We start from the raw sequence: 15649 nt of genomic DNA, 5'->3' as shown, positions 1-15649 counted from the left end.
CTAGGTTGTCCTAGGGACCACAGGGACAAAATAGATAGATTGTCGTAGGTACGATAGGGACAATATCGATAGTTCGTCCTAGGGACTAGAAGGACAATTTCCATAGTTTGTCCTAGGGACTAGAGGGACATAAATTACATAAAAAAAAAAAATAATACAATTAATTTTTTTTAATTTATTTTTTATTTAGATAATTTGGCAGCTGTTGCTTCAATTTTCTGCTTTTTGGGTTGTTGTCCTTATTTTTCACTCAAGCCATCGAATTTTAAAGCCCACTCTCTGGCTGCCCCGAGGAAGTGTTTTAAACTGCTTCTGGAATAGAAAAGTGCAGATATTATTAGAAATGAAATGAATTATAATATGAAAACTAACGCTTTAGCTCTCAACAATTAATCTACTTACCGAGTAAAACCTTTAGATAGGTTCTAAGGCTCAACTTTTGGTTTTTCGTATCCGGGTTGTGGCTCTTCAGAAGAGAGGGTTATTCGTTATCCACAATCGTTTCCACTATATCCCCGACGGAACTAACTTTCAGTATTGCTTCATCGGGGGGAAAACTCCACCTATGTCAGGGTTCGAACTCGAGCACAACAGAATTGTAGTTTTAGTAGGTCACCATTGAGCCACCGACTAGGCTATCAGAAGAGAGAGCCATTTGAGCCATTTGAGATGTCTGTAAATATAAAAAAAGTATTTCAATTTTTTTTTGATTTTCATATAACAGTTGTATACTTACATAGCTTTTTTGACTTTCCCGACGTAATGCTGTTCTTCAAGTCAATTATATCCCAATCAGTTGTTAATGGTTTTTTATTTAAAGAAAAAAAAAATTCAATTATTACAAAATAAAAAAAAAGTATTCTTTTGGCACGGCCCGGGGTCGAACTCGCATTTAATTTTGTTGGCAAAATACTTTGTTTTCCTTTCACTATATGTTCTCATATGTTTTACTCATTTTCTCGAGTGAGAGTTATTTACTTGCATTCAATTGCACTTTGCCAACAAAATTAATATTCACTATTTGGTATTTTAAACATCATATTAAATAGCACTTACTTTTAATTGTATCTAAAATTAATCAGAAAACACTAATATAATATATTATCACTGCGTGCTCCGAAAAACGCAAAGTATAAAACGACTCCAACAGAAATATAAAACAACAACACAGCGTCGAATGAGAAATATTTCTTTTCGGCAGCCGATTGAGTTTCGAAAAACGAAATTATTCCGTTCGGCTGCCCTCGGCTAGCCTCAGTATAAAAACGCCGGCAGAATTTTTTCTGCCGACGTCGGTGTCTCGGACAATGCGTCGACATTGTCGGCGGCGACAATCTGGTACTGAAGGGTACATATGTAAATATATGTATTTGTATGAATTCGCACATAAATTGTAATTTTTTATAGAGCCAAACTCAAAATCTACATACTAACACAAAAATTAAATCAAAGTAGTCCATGACCAACGAAATGACAAATTTCTGGAGACTTGGGAAATTTGAACACCAATTTTTTCAGTAGAAGCTAAGCGCTTCAAGCATTCGGACCTAAAAAACCAAAATTTTAAAACACAAAATTTAGTTTTAAGTAAAAAGTTAAAAATTTTATAACAAAAATGTCCACAAAAAAAAAAAAAAAAAAATTGTAAAAACCAAAAATCCAAAAAAAAAATCGAAAAACCAAAAAACCAAAAAAAAAAAAAAGAAGTCAAAACCAAAAGACCAAAATAAAAAACATCTTTAAAGCAAACTGGGCAGCATCAAGTGACGCTTCCCAAGCAAATTCAAGGATCGGGCATAGCAAAGACAGATTCTTCATATTAATTTTTATTTTGATTCTTAGTAAGTAAATAAATATTCAAAAAGTACTTTAAAACTAATTCAATGCACGCCTGCATCCAAGTAGAAACTGATATAACTATATTTTGATACTACAATAAATTATATTTTGATACTAATTCATTTGATCTTTATTTTTCATTTAACTATTGACGCCATCGTCCATCGTGTTCCAAGGGAAAGGTAACTGCCATTAAATGGTTGTGTATTGCAAACATCAGCTCTCGATGCAGATGGTTATTGTCTATTGAGACAGTGAAATTTTGCAACGTTCAGACATTGCTGAAGCAATCAGAAACGGCGAGTTTTCCATTAAAAAAAACCTTATAGCAGCGAAGAAATGTTACCAGAGTCAAACGTAGAATTACAACATTTTTGGTCTATAAAATCAGAATTATTTATGTGAAACGATATCCAATTCGCAAATGTCGGAAAATTTATTTTTATCGGCAGGGTACGGCGGGTGGTGCGTCTAGCTCGTTCAAGCGTCACCGGAAGAAGAAAGAGCTTACTTCAAGTGTGGCCTTAGGCCACATTCCGATATTTTCCACATACTCACTTAATACTAACATTCGATTTTTCAAAATACTGACGTCGGTATTTGTGTACATATTTCACAGAATTCATAAATAACTGGCATCTTACAACTCGGCCTAGCGTTGCCTTTGTTTGGATATCAGAAGTGCAGTCCTTTATCAGGGGATATCCATAGCTTCAGTTGGAGGAGGCGGAAGCAGCAGGCGTGATGACTGTAGTTGTAGACAGCGGGCACAGCAGAGGCGGACACGGCGGCAACAGGTAATGCAGCGGCAGGCCCAGCAGTGGGCATGCAGCGGCAGGCACAGCAGAGGCGGGAACAGCGGCAACAGGTTATGTAGCGGAAGGCACAGCAGTGGGCACGGCAGCGGCGGTCATAGCAACGACGTCAACGACAGCGGCGGTCACAGCAGAGGCGGGCACGGCATCGGCAGGCACACCAGAGGCGGGCACTCCAGAGGCGGACACAGCGGCAACAGGTGAACACCAATTTTTTCAGTAGAAGCCAAGTGCTTAAAGCATTCGGACCTAAAAAACCAAAATTTGAAAACACAAAATTTAGTTTTAAGTAAAAAGTGAATTTTTTAACTTTTATAACAAAAGCGTCCAAAAAGAAAAAAAATCGTAAAAACCAAAAACCTCAAAAAAAAAAATAAAATTGAAAAACCAAAAACTTGGCACAGCAGCAGCGACAGGTAATGCAGCGGCGGGCACGGCAATGTGCACGGGAACAGCAGACACAGCAGCGACGTCAACGACAGCGGGCGGGCGTAGCGGTATGCTAAGATTGTAGGCTGCTCTTTGGAAAATAAAAGACTCTTCAGATGAAACGATTTTCCACTTTGACCGCTATAGGTAAGGAAGGAGTAGCAAGCAATTTGCAAGGGTATATAAATATGGACGCGGTCGAAGTTAGCCCCGGCCCTCCGCTTTTTAATTGGTCTGTGTTCATCAGCAAAGTTTTCTGATTTTTCTTTAGTTTTTTTTTGTTCTCCTTTAAGTTTTTGTACTTGGATTTATGTGATAATTTCCCTTCCTAGTCCTATACAAAACATTTGCAACTTTGCCTTTGGGCTAGCAGACAAAAACATGCCTCACACCAACACCAACTCAAACACACACAGACATGTCAGAAAAGGCAACAACACAAACACCTAGGTTTTGCCTTCGTGTGGCATCAACACTTGGAAGTTCAAGTAGAAATGCTTAACCTGCAGCCGCCAGGGCTTTGGAGCCCACAACTGACAACAGTGTTTGAATGGAATAAACGTGAACAGATGAAAACAGATGAAGGAAGACTAAATGAGAAACATACCAAAAAGAGGCACACAGATAACATAGAGCAATGAGCCAACGTTGAATCAAAAGGCTCAATGAGAGAGGAGTAGAACTTCTTTGCTCTAAAAATGAGGCCAAATGTCTTTGACATAAAATGTAATATTTTACAACTCTAATTCAGGCTCCTTTGATTCAGATGGCTGAATCAGAGTTCTCTAACATTTTAAAAATCCCAGATGGGTTTTCCTTGCCTAATGACCTGCACGTGCTCAGCACATGAAGCAAGAAGTTCGAGGAATGAAACTAGCAAATGAAAGAAAAAGAAGTAGTGAAATAAATAATATCAAATGATGAAGCTCGATGTGTTGATTATAAGCTTGGCCTAGGACAAATACACCCATCCAAAGGCAGAAGTGGAAAAAGGGTCTATGATAAATGATGCCCACAAGATGAAAGGTGGAAGTGGAAAAAGGGTGGGTAGCGAAAGCCGATTGCAACATCATCATCGTCATTAAATGAAGCGTACAGTATTCTGGCCAACAAAGTTCTTTGTGTAAGTGGACTTTGATATTGCTTGAATAACTTGGCTATTGTTAACTTGAGGTAAGCCCACTTGCAGGCATCCAATTGATTTTGCAGTGTTAATTAAGCAAATGCATTTGAAGCAATTGTAATGCAATGTGTGAAAGCAACGAATTCATACGTGGCAAACGGCAAGTTTAGCTTGAGCAAGATTTTAATAAATAGACTAACAACGAAAATTACGTGAAAGCGTAGTCTGTTTTTAATTTGTGCAACAGAAATTCCAACAATGGGTGGCAGACATATCAACTCATACACAAAACACATCTAGCATCATAGCAAAAAAAGGAACGTTGGCAACACACATGGCGTATACCTAACTGCTTGCCACCGACCCATATACCACGTTCCATCCTTATCCCCCCCATATAAAGTACGTGTGAGCCCAAAAAGTGTTACGTGAGTGAGTATGCTTAAATGTGACCCAAAATCATTAGCAATATGAGCAGCAGTTTGTATAAAAAACAAAGGCCAAGCCGAAAGGGGAATGAGCTGAGATATGCAAAAAAACCCAAAACAAAACGAAATCAACATAAAGGAAAAAGGGCACCAGAACAACATACAAAATATTTCAAATGCTTCATCTTGGGATGCGACCATTTGATTACTGTGGAAAAACTGAGACGGAACTCAGAACATATAATTAAAGAACTACCTTTGCTTTAGGATTTCGTTTCTGAAGAGATTTTTTATTACTATTACTGCGAAGTAAATGAAAAACCTGCAATTTTGTAGCCTTTAGTAGTTGTAATACTATGTAAATGACACTTTTGCTTGTAAATTGTTCATCAAATGCAGTTAATCGACTATAGGACGATATGCGTTTAATGAACGAGTCGTATACGTAATATATGCATCTTGAAGTCAGTAAAAGGTAAGTAGACTTAAATAGTGAAGAAGACGGGGCTAAACGGTATACAAGTACCATAAACTATAGTATCATAACTACCCTAAGTATACCTTGCAACGGATTGTATTTCTATGTAAAAACACATGTGGTATTTTTTTGGTTTTTGTATTTTGGTTGCTCTTTGGGCATGTGCGCGTCGGGCAAAAGGTTAAATTAAATGGCTAAATGATAAGCATTTGGGTTAAATTGCCAGCCCTCCCTCGCCCATTCACCCAAGTCGCCCACACAGGGAGACATAGAGATGGCAGATGTGGTTACTGTATGGTGGACTGGTTTTCGACTGACTCTTTGTTTTCCTATGCTTGGCAGTCGCGTCTAATGTTTTTAATAGCAAAAGTTATAATGAAGCAAGAGGCATCAGCTTCTCTCCCTCCACCTCCACCCTCTTACCGTGGCCCACACCTTGCCATCTCAAATTCGTTTAGTTGCCAAACCAAAAAATTATTCTGTGCTTTTGTTTTTTATTCTATTCTTTTTTTTTTTTTTTTATATTTGTGGACTTGTTTGGTTTGTTAGGCAATCAGCGATGGAGCTTAATTTTGTGTTTTTTTTTTTGTTTTTGTTTTTAAGTGAGCTGCTGTCAGCATTATGTTTTTCGTCCTTTGTCCTTTATTTGAGTGTTTGCTGTGTTGTGCATTTTAAATATTCTGCCCTTTTTATTGTTCTGTGTGAGTGTGTGTGTGTTTGAGTTTTATTTTAATCACGCAAAATATTGTGCAAATATTTAATTATGTTGCTTGTTAACATTATTTGTGTAAAACCATAAAGTGACCAGGATTAACGTCAAATGGAAATGGGCAAATTATCCGTTTTGTGCTTTTCCCAATCAACTTTTGAATACAATTTGTACTTAACTCTGAAAATTATATCAAACATGGCCAGCAGATTTTAACAAAGTTCCCCATCCCAAGACAAGACAAGATGACTTTTGGGCAAACAACTCGTTAGTCTAATGAAATTTTTACTTACTTTAGGGCAAACACATACACCACATACATTAAAATACCCCTCAATGTTTATGATGATGATGGTAATGATGATGGACCAGAAACTAGAGGCTTATCAGCAATAGCAGCATCAACAGGCTGCAATAAATGGAAAATTCAATTTTCATGCACTTAATTGAATGGTTTATTTTGACAAGGTGGATAGTTGTGTTAGCCGATAAGCCTAAAGGGGTTATACATGTACACACAGCCACCCAGTTCGGGTGACTGCAAATTGCACCAAAATCAAATTAAAGCAACTCAAAAACAAAAAATACAGTGGTGAGCTTTTGCCTGCTGCACATTGTTGTGTGGCAAATTTATAGCTGTGCATATCGCGCATGGCATGCCACAAATGCCGCACATGCAACACTTGCCACATTGCCAACTCAATTCGAAAATACTATCCAAACACAAGCGCTGCTCTATACACGATATTACCAGATCTGATAAAGAGAGAACACGGAAATTTCATAAGCCTGAAAGTAGAAATGCACTTATTGGCCATCCACACACGAAATATAAAGTTTTTATTTCAAGTATATATGATTGATGTTTACAAGGAGAACTAAACATAAACATAGAGAACTTTTTTGTTGTCTTAAGCCGCCAGAGACTAGTAACTTTAATTAATTTTACCAGTCAATTACCAGCCATCGAATAATTAAAATTTAAGTTTTGGTGATTGAATTCTTCTAGGTCGACAACAAGATGAAATTGTTTTATCTTTGGATACCATAACTGGCTGCTCCCTTCTACTCCTTATAAGCACACAAGGGAGAGAATTATGTGAGAAGAATTGGAATAATTGTCTTGCTGGCAGATCCAGCTTAAGTTTATTCATTTGAGATAATACAAAACAAAACCTTTGAAACATTTTTTAAAGCGATTACCAAGTTGAGTCATAACTGGCTGTGGCACTCTTTAATATCTCTTCATAAATCTTGCTCACTTTAATTTAAAATAGTTATTATTTCCAAATAGAAAATAATTTTGGTAAATTTTCAGCTGCTACTTCTTTTCTTTCTCTCTATGTGTGCTTGTGGGTGTGGTATTTTAGCAATTTTTCTCCCATATATACATACATACACAAGAAAGAGGTGAAGGAAAGATGGAAAGATAACCAGTTACTTTTGGCCATGGCTGGCTGTGAGTGTGGCATATTCATCCTTTCATTCCATCGCCAGATAGATGGCCGCATATGGCCATCATTTATGCATGCCAACAAGCTGGGGTATCAGTTTATCTTTTTGCTGGTTGTTGCACTGTCTGGAGTGTGCGGTTTTGCAGCTGCATCTTCAACTTGTTGTGGCATTAACAACAAGAGAGATGGGGTCGGAAAAGTGAAGAGGTGAAACATTTCTTGCGGTTGTTGGTTGGATGAGAATTTCTGACTGTGGCTTCGTAATCTGCATAAAAGTCCAGCACATCAAAAAGTAAAGTCATGCAAATCTGTTAGTGTAACTTACTAATTGTCCTACAATGCGTATACAAACATTCGAAATAGAGCAAAATATTTTGCAATGGTTTTAAAGAGTTTGTAAATCTAATGGAACTGAGGCCATTATGAATACATTCAAAAAGGCAAAATATACATTCACCTTAAATGTGAATAATAGTGAGTGTTGTATGTGTCTAATTGTCTAAATTGTCAGATGCTCTTAGAATACACTTAGATGCATTAAATTAGAAATTTCATCCAAGTCGAATGACTATAACCGTATGATAAAGAACTATAAAAAGATTTAATTTATCTTTAATTTCTGCTGTTTGTCGAAACATCTGACCAACTTTAGATACATACATATGTACTCAGAAAAGATAGATGAAATAAATCAAATACGGTCATATACATTTTCCAGTTTTTTAAGGAAACTTTAAAGCAAACTAAGTGGGATAACTTTTTGTCTTTTCCCTGTATATGTTGGTTTTCCACTGTTTATTTTGTCTCGGTGATGCTGAAGACAGAAATAGTCAATGAGTAATTATTGCTTCATTCTTTATAATGAATGCCTTATTTCAGATTAATTTGTAGATCAGTATGTCTCATTGTGCTCATAGAATAGTTGTCTGTTTCATACAGTAGTGATAATTTCTCGATGCTTTTATTACACAATTTGTTTTATGATAGAAATCTTGTTTTACTCATGTTGAATATTCAATTATTCACACTTGTAGCAAGATAGTTTGTGCTTAGCCCTTGGCTGAACCGCCTGGGTGCAATTAAACGCTTGCCCTTGCCATATTGCCGGCAGAGAAACAACAAGAACATTCCAGCTGGAGCAAATTGCCATGACATGCCCTTAACCATTTACCACAACCAAAGAGAACCCGGCAGAAAGACTATTCAGCTATTTCTTTTTTTTTTCCACTTGTTCCACTTCAGGCCGGGGACGCATAAAGCAAAACGCAAAAGGAAATCAGCAATGGACATGCAAAGTCAACAGGGAGACAAGTTTAGTAAATGCTTGCAAACAAAAACTCAAGCAGGCTAGCCGGTTATCCTGTAATATTAAAAATATTTGCTCTAGCTATTCTTTGACATTTCAATAGTATTTTAGTTCAAAGAGTTAGTGTTTGTGTGTCAAATTTCCTCACACTGGGTATACCCTGTTTGTTACCCTCGATGTTGCTTACTGCAAAAGTTTTTTAGCCAAAAGAAATCGCTTTCTGCAAAAAACAAGAGCCAATTCTCTAGGGCTTTCCGACCAACCTGACCAACAGCCACCATACGTCTGCGGTTAAGTTTCCAGCCATTTGCATGCCCCGAACCCAAACCCAAAATCGAGAAGAGAGAAGGAGAACTCTGAAGCAAAAAAGAAAACGCAAATTGTTTGGGACGTTGTTCTCAGCCCCATCCTTGCTCCGGACTGTCGTCCGGGTTCTGAATCTCGTGACCATCGTGATCGCCACTGCGTGAACCAATGCAAATTTCTCCCTCCAAGCAGAGAGCGCCAGCGATGGCTCCTTCGTCCTTTCTGGCCCCGGACGCCTTTTGTAGTTAGTAGTAGACCAGGGAGTGGCATTCAGCAAAATTGAATTTAATTTGTAGACACACGCATAGTCGGGAGCTTTATGTAAATTCCTTTTCCGCTCTTTTTTGTTTTTAGCCAGTTTTTTTTTTTTTTAACATTACTCTTTCCCGCTTTTCTTTCATTTTGGACGCTTTTTTTTTGTTGTTTGCCTTTATTTTTGGGTTTCGATTTGAATTTGGACTTGGATTTTTGATTGTGAGCCGGAAGAAACTTTTTGACATTGTTTCACATTTCTAAGGGAAATCAAAAGGTAAGCCCAGAAAATCCCTATTCAATCAAACTGTCAACAAATGAAAAGCAGAGCGGCGACGGGGGAAGAGAGGGTGTAGGGGTTGGAGGCATTTACTGTGATTTGTCAAAATTAATTAAAAATTGTAATGCCTTTTTATCGGCTGGTGCTTTCGGACATTTTAAATACATTTTTCGGTGGGTTGTCAATTGTGCACTTGAATATGTTTATATATATACATTGATGTATGTACATAAACATATTCACATAAATCTACAGCTAAGCATGATCATATATGTATGTACATTTGTATATGCACATACATATATTCACATAAGCAATGTATGCACAAGCGTAACATGAGCTAGAGCCAGGCCAGCGTGTGAACGCTGACTAAGCACTTTGATGCAAGCGCTCCAACAATATGTATGTATGTACTGACACTCTCCCTCTCTTTTGTAGCTGTCGCATAAGTCGCAGCATAAGAATATATATGTAAACTTAGCTTAAGCAAAATAATAATTTGGAATAAAAAATCATTCTGAAAACGACTATGCATGGACACTGACGTGTTCTTCTTTATATAGCGGACGTTGACGATACTATGCGCAGTACGTTCAAGTGGCCCCTACGACACCAGGACATAGCCTGTTACGCGCGAGCCCAAGCACCACCTCCCACCCGACCGACCGAGGGGTGCAGCCGTATAACGCACGGCACGAATCGCGTGGACAAGTACACAATAGAAAAAACAGACAAACAAATAATACTACAGCTATCTATTAACTAAATGGGATAGGATAGATGTTTTAAGCATATTAATAGAAAACTCTGAGCCGATTACAGGGAATAGAAGGTTGTAATCAGAGCAGAGGACCCTAAAAGGTTCATGCATAGCATAGTTAGAAGAACAACGACTAAGGGATAAAGGTATCAAAGGATGTCTACTCCGTCTACATGGTACCGACAGATTCACCTGAGCTAATAACTCAGGCGAGTCGATATCACCAATTAGGAGCTTGTGCATAAAAATGACACCAAGCATAGTTCTACGGTTAGTTAGGGATGGAAGGTTAATCAAGAGAAGTCTACTAGAATACGAAGGCAAATTGACATTGCGATCCCAGCTTAAGCCACGAAGAGCAAATAACAAGAACTGCTTTTGAACGGATTCAAGTCTAATCTGGTGCGACTCATATTGAGGTGACCAAATGCAAGATCCATACTCTAAAATAGGACGGACAAGCGAAGTGAAAAGAACTTTAGTTGTATAGGGGTCATCAAATTCTTTTGACCATCTTTTAATGAAACCCAGGACACTCATGGCCTTTGCGACCGTGGTGGAAATATGGGTGTTAAAATTTAACTTATGGTCCATAAGTACGCCCAAATCATTCATATTATTTAGACGTTCCAGAGGGCTATTGTTTAGAAAATAAGTGACCAGTTGAGGAGAGTTACGGAAAAAAGTCATTACCTTACATTTGGTAGTGTTAAGATTTAGTAGATTAAACTGGCACCAGGATTGAAAGTTTTTAAGATCAGCTTGTAGCCGACTAAATGAATCTGTATCTTTATGAGTAAGACAAAGCTTGACATCGTCAGCATACATAAGCACACGCGAATGAACCATGACTGATGGAAGATCGTTAATGAATAGTGTGAAGAGCAGAGGGCCAAGATGACTACCTTGAGGTACACCAGAAGTCACAGGAATGGAAGCGGAAAAAGAAGACTTAAAAAGTACCTTCTGTTTTCTATTTGTTAAATATTCACGAACCCAAGAAAGGAAAAGGGGTGGAAACCCAATGTCGCTCAGCTTAGAAAGTAATAGGGTATGATTAACGGAATCAAAGGCTTTGCTAAAGTCAGTATATATTACATCAGTTTGTTTACCATTTTTAAACCCCTTGATAATTACTGATGTAAATTCTAAAAGGTTAGTGGTTGTAGATCTACGTTTCACAAACCCATGTTGGGATGGTGAAATAATAGAACTGCAAAAATGTTGCAATTGAGAAGTTATAATTTTCTCAAAAGCTTTCGGAATAGCGGACAATTTTGAGATACCCCTATAGTTAGAGGCTTCGGACTTTTTGCCATTTTTATGCAGAGGAATGATATACGACTCCTTCCAAATAGATGGAAAAGAGGAAGATTCGACAGACAATAGAAACAATTTTAAAATGGGTTTACATAATGCGTTTGCACAGAACCTGAGTACGCATCCAGGAAGACCATCTGGCCCCGGAGAATAAACAGGTTTAACTAATTTAAGTTCGCTAAGAATAGAACTTTCATCAATGACTGGATTGAAAATGCAATTAGCCTTTTTTAAATGATAAGGATACGGACTTGCTCGATATTCCGTTGAGGAATAAGTTGTTTTGAAAAAACTCGCAAACATATCGGCAATTGCCTGATCAGTGCTTGCTTTTTTATTTTGAAAAGACAAAAAAGATGGGTGCACAGAGGTCTTACGTTTAGAATTAACAAAGTTATAAAATTGTTTAGGGTCGGAAGAAAACTGAAGCTTACACCGCTGAAGATAATTCTTATAGCATTGTGTATTAAGCATCATGAATTTTGAACGAGCGACTGTATACAGAGCATAATCTGATGAACGACGTGTTTTTGAAACTTCTTATAATATCGTGTCTTCACATTTTTCAAATTGGATAACTCACGAGAGAACCAGGGAGGTTTGTTAAGCCGCTCCAGCCTACCAAGAGGCACACAAATATCAAAGAGTGAATTCAGAGTATCATAGAAAAAACGAACAGCTGAGTTCATATCTCTACAATTGTACAGATAAGACCAATCAGTAGTAGCAATGTTTTCATTAAGGCTGGCAAAGTCAGTCTTACGAAAGCACCTAGTTAGAGGTAACTCATTTGAACCAAGTAATGGTGAAAGCAAGGGCAAATCAATTTTTAAATTTAATGTAGGATGAAATTTGTCTTCTGGAAGAACAAAAGGTTCGATCCTAGAAACCTCACAATAAGAAGAATCCAATACAAAAATAAGATCTAACGATTTTCTATTAGAATTTAAGACGGGATTGACTTGGGATAAAGATAAGCCTAGAAGGCCATCAATAAAGTCATGTGACAAAGAGGGCAGCAACGTGGTAGATTCATCTGTTAGTGACCATGCTAAAGCGGGTAAATTAAAATCACCTACAACTATGAGCAAGTCTTGACTGGAAACTAAAGAGGAGACAAACTGAATTGCCTCTAAATGATTTAAATATACCGCCATGTCTGACAATGGTGGAATATAGGAACAAGTAATGAAAGCATTAAAAGATTTAAAATTTACTTTAACACCGACAAACTCAATCTCCTGGGTACTAGAAAATTGAATCATTTCAGATGATAAAGCAGCATCAACAGCTATCAGAACGCCACCACCTATACGAGAAATCCGGTCACGTCTGAATATAGAAAAGTTTGTGGAAAAAACCGATGCATCAGCAATATCAGGTTTTAGCCACGTCTCTGTAAAAGCTAGAATGTTATGTTCAAAAGAAAGACTATCTACAAAGAGATTAGAAAGTTTAGATCTCAGCCCTGTAACATTCTGGTAACCCAGGTTAAGGGACGAAGCTAGTTTTTTGACACACCAGCAGATGCTGATGTGACAGGATTAGTATTAGTTGTTGTTGTTGGCAAGCGAATCGGTTTCCGATTTTTCTTTTTCACAGTATATTCCTTAACTATTATATGCTTTGGCCAAAAATCTTCTCGACATATAGTGTCGAAGATATTGGCAGAAACACTAATTTTAAAAGACGAAATGTCCCGAGAATAAGAAAATTTAAACTTCTCCACCGCAATATTCGAGACGTTAACTTTCTTCCGAATATAGGCTATTACATCATCAGATGTGACAACAGGGTCTAGCCTAGAAACAAATATATGTTTCTTTGGTGGTATGCCAACGAGAGGCCGCGGTCCCGAAGCGTCAGCCGCAGCAGTAACGTTGGACAAGTTACCCACTGCAGCAGTCGACTTGTTTACGGGGCCCTCGATACTTTTAGAACTATCGGCAATTTCCATTGGAATGGGTAATTGCCCGGACACATCGGACACTACAATAGGCATCGTTTTTAAGAGATCATTCCCAGGTGATACCGGTAATTCCTTACTAATAGCATTCACAACCGGGCTCTTAAACGAAATCAATTGCTGTACATTAGGAGTGGACGGTGCATGAGACCGGTCGGGGACGATAAGAGACGCTGGCGGGTCTACAGATGCAGAAACACCCCAAGGACTGGTCCTTTTACGTTTCGGAGACTCATTCATAAGCGATAAACTTCTGAACTGAGTCTCCACCGCAGTAAACTCCGCTTGGAGTTTATTAAAACCTGCCCTTAAAGTGTCAAAACTATCTCTAGTCCGCCTCATGAAAGAGCGCATCTCATTCTCGACCTCTCGGCAAGCATCACATCCATATTTTAAGCCACCACCTTTAGCAATAGACTCCTTGATTCTGCCTGTGTAACCTGCACACTTAACGTGAACCGCATTGTCACACAACCAACACAGAATATAATCATGGGAGTCAACCGCATTAGTGGCAACTATGCAATTATTTTTTGAGCAGACAACCATTTTATCAAAAAGTTTAATTTAATTAAAAAAGGAAATACAAAAAATAAAAATTCTAAAGGTAAAAATTCTGTGTAAAGAATATACTGACCAGTTCTGACACAAGGGTTAATGTGCAGAGTAAGCCTTCACAACTAAAGAATAAAAAGAGATGAAAGCACAAAAACAAAAACACGTATCACAGAGTCGCGGGTAGGCAAAAGACGAGAGCGCAAATCAATCAAGAATAGGAAAGAGCGGGAGAGCGCGTCAAATTGAACACATGCAACAACAATTTGTACGCAAGAGCGCGAGAGTTAGTTAAAACGGTAAAGACAAAAGGCAAAAGAAATAAGCAAAACAACAACACCGCTAATGCAAGTATTGTTGTAAGTTTTGATTTTATTTAAATTTAAACAAAAGCGACAGCAAGAATTCGCGAAATGAAAATAAAATTCGGATGTTGAAATTTTTATTAATTAAACCGATAATGAATTTAATTTAATTTAAATTTGTAAAAGTAATTAATCGCGAGTAAAAAATAAAAATTGATAAGCGCAAAAAAAAACACGTCCGTCCTCTGCAACGAGTGAAAGATGATACAAGTTTACCGGTCTTGAAATATATATAACATGGCGACCGTGACAGGACAAGGACCCGCTATCTGCTAACAAAAACAACAACTGCAATCTGTAAACCAAATGCAAAAATCAAACCATCAATCAACGTTAATGTCAGAAGAACAACAACTGCAAATATTAACCACAACACAAAACATGAACATTTTATTTATTTAAATGAAAATTTTATTTTAAATCAATTGGAATAAATGCCCAGAAGAAAACAGAAGCAGCGGTTGGAACCATTTATAAATCAAGCGAACCAAAAGAAAATCAACCAATCAACCAACAAGGAACACGAATGAACAGTGAAGATATTCCCTTTGCGGAATCTGCTCCTATCGAGCAAAGGGATGCGCCGACGCTAGAAGAAGCGTTAGAGTTGTATCCCAACGATGGACCGCGCCCACTCACAATAGCTGAGTACCGGTCCCGTAACACCAAATCAACAGAGCCAAAGAAGACAAAAAGAGGAGGCCAAGTAAGAAAGCTACAACGCCGACAACGCTGCATAGAGCGTATTGACATACTGAAAGCTGAACTTCGCCAAAGAGCGAAGAAACACAAGGGGGCCGCAGAAATGCGCAAGCCTTAACTTGCCTTTAATTTAATAATTGTAATAATAACCTTAATAGCAAGTTGAAGCACGAAAGTGCAACTTGCGACATACTAACTGTCCGATAGGCTTTCACTAACAATGTGGTTGGAGATTTTTTTTTTAACAATAAAACAAATGAAATGTATACATGAATTGTGAGCCAATCTCTGGCTCGCTGTGCAAGACACAGTTGAGATAAATTTTATTTCTCTCTTACTTTTTTTTTCTCTTCACAAATAATTTAAATAAAAAAAAATATGCATGAATCCATAACAATTTTATTTTAATATTTCAAATAGAAATCAAATTCAGACATTGAATAGGGATTCCGGAGAGAAGGAAAATAACCCAATCTTCATTCGTTGAATTCAAAATATGAACTGATTTTATTAGTAAAAGTATGGAGTTTATATAGGGAATCTTAGGCTCTAGGAGATAACA

Source organism: Drosophila tropicalis, unplaced genomic scaffold (genome assembly GCF_018151085.1).
Source record: "Drosophila tropicalis isolate 14030-0801.00 unplaced genomic scaffold, ASM1815108v1 contig_919, whole genome shotgun sequence".
Classification (NCBI taxonomy): domain Eukaryota; kingdom Metazoa; phylum Arthropoda; class Insecta; order Diptera; family Drosophilidae; genus Drosophila; species Drosophila tropicalis.
This window is presented reverse-complemented; position numbering follows the sequence as displayed.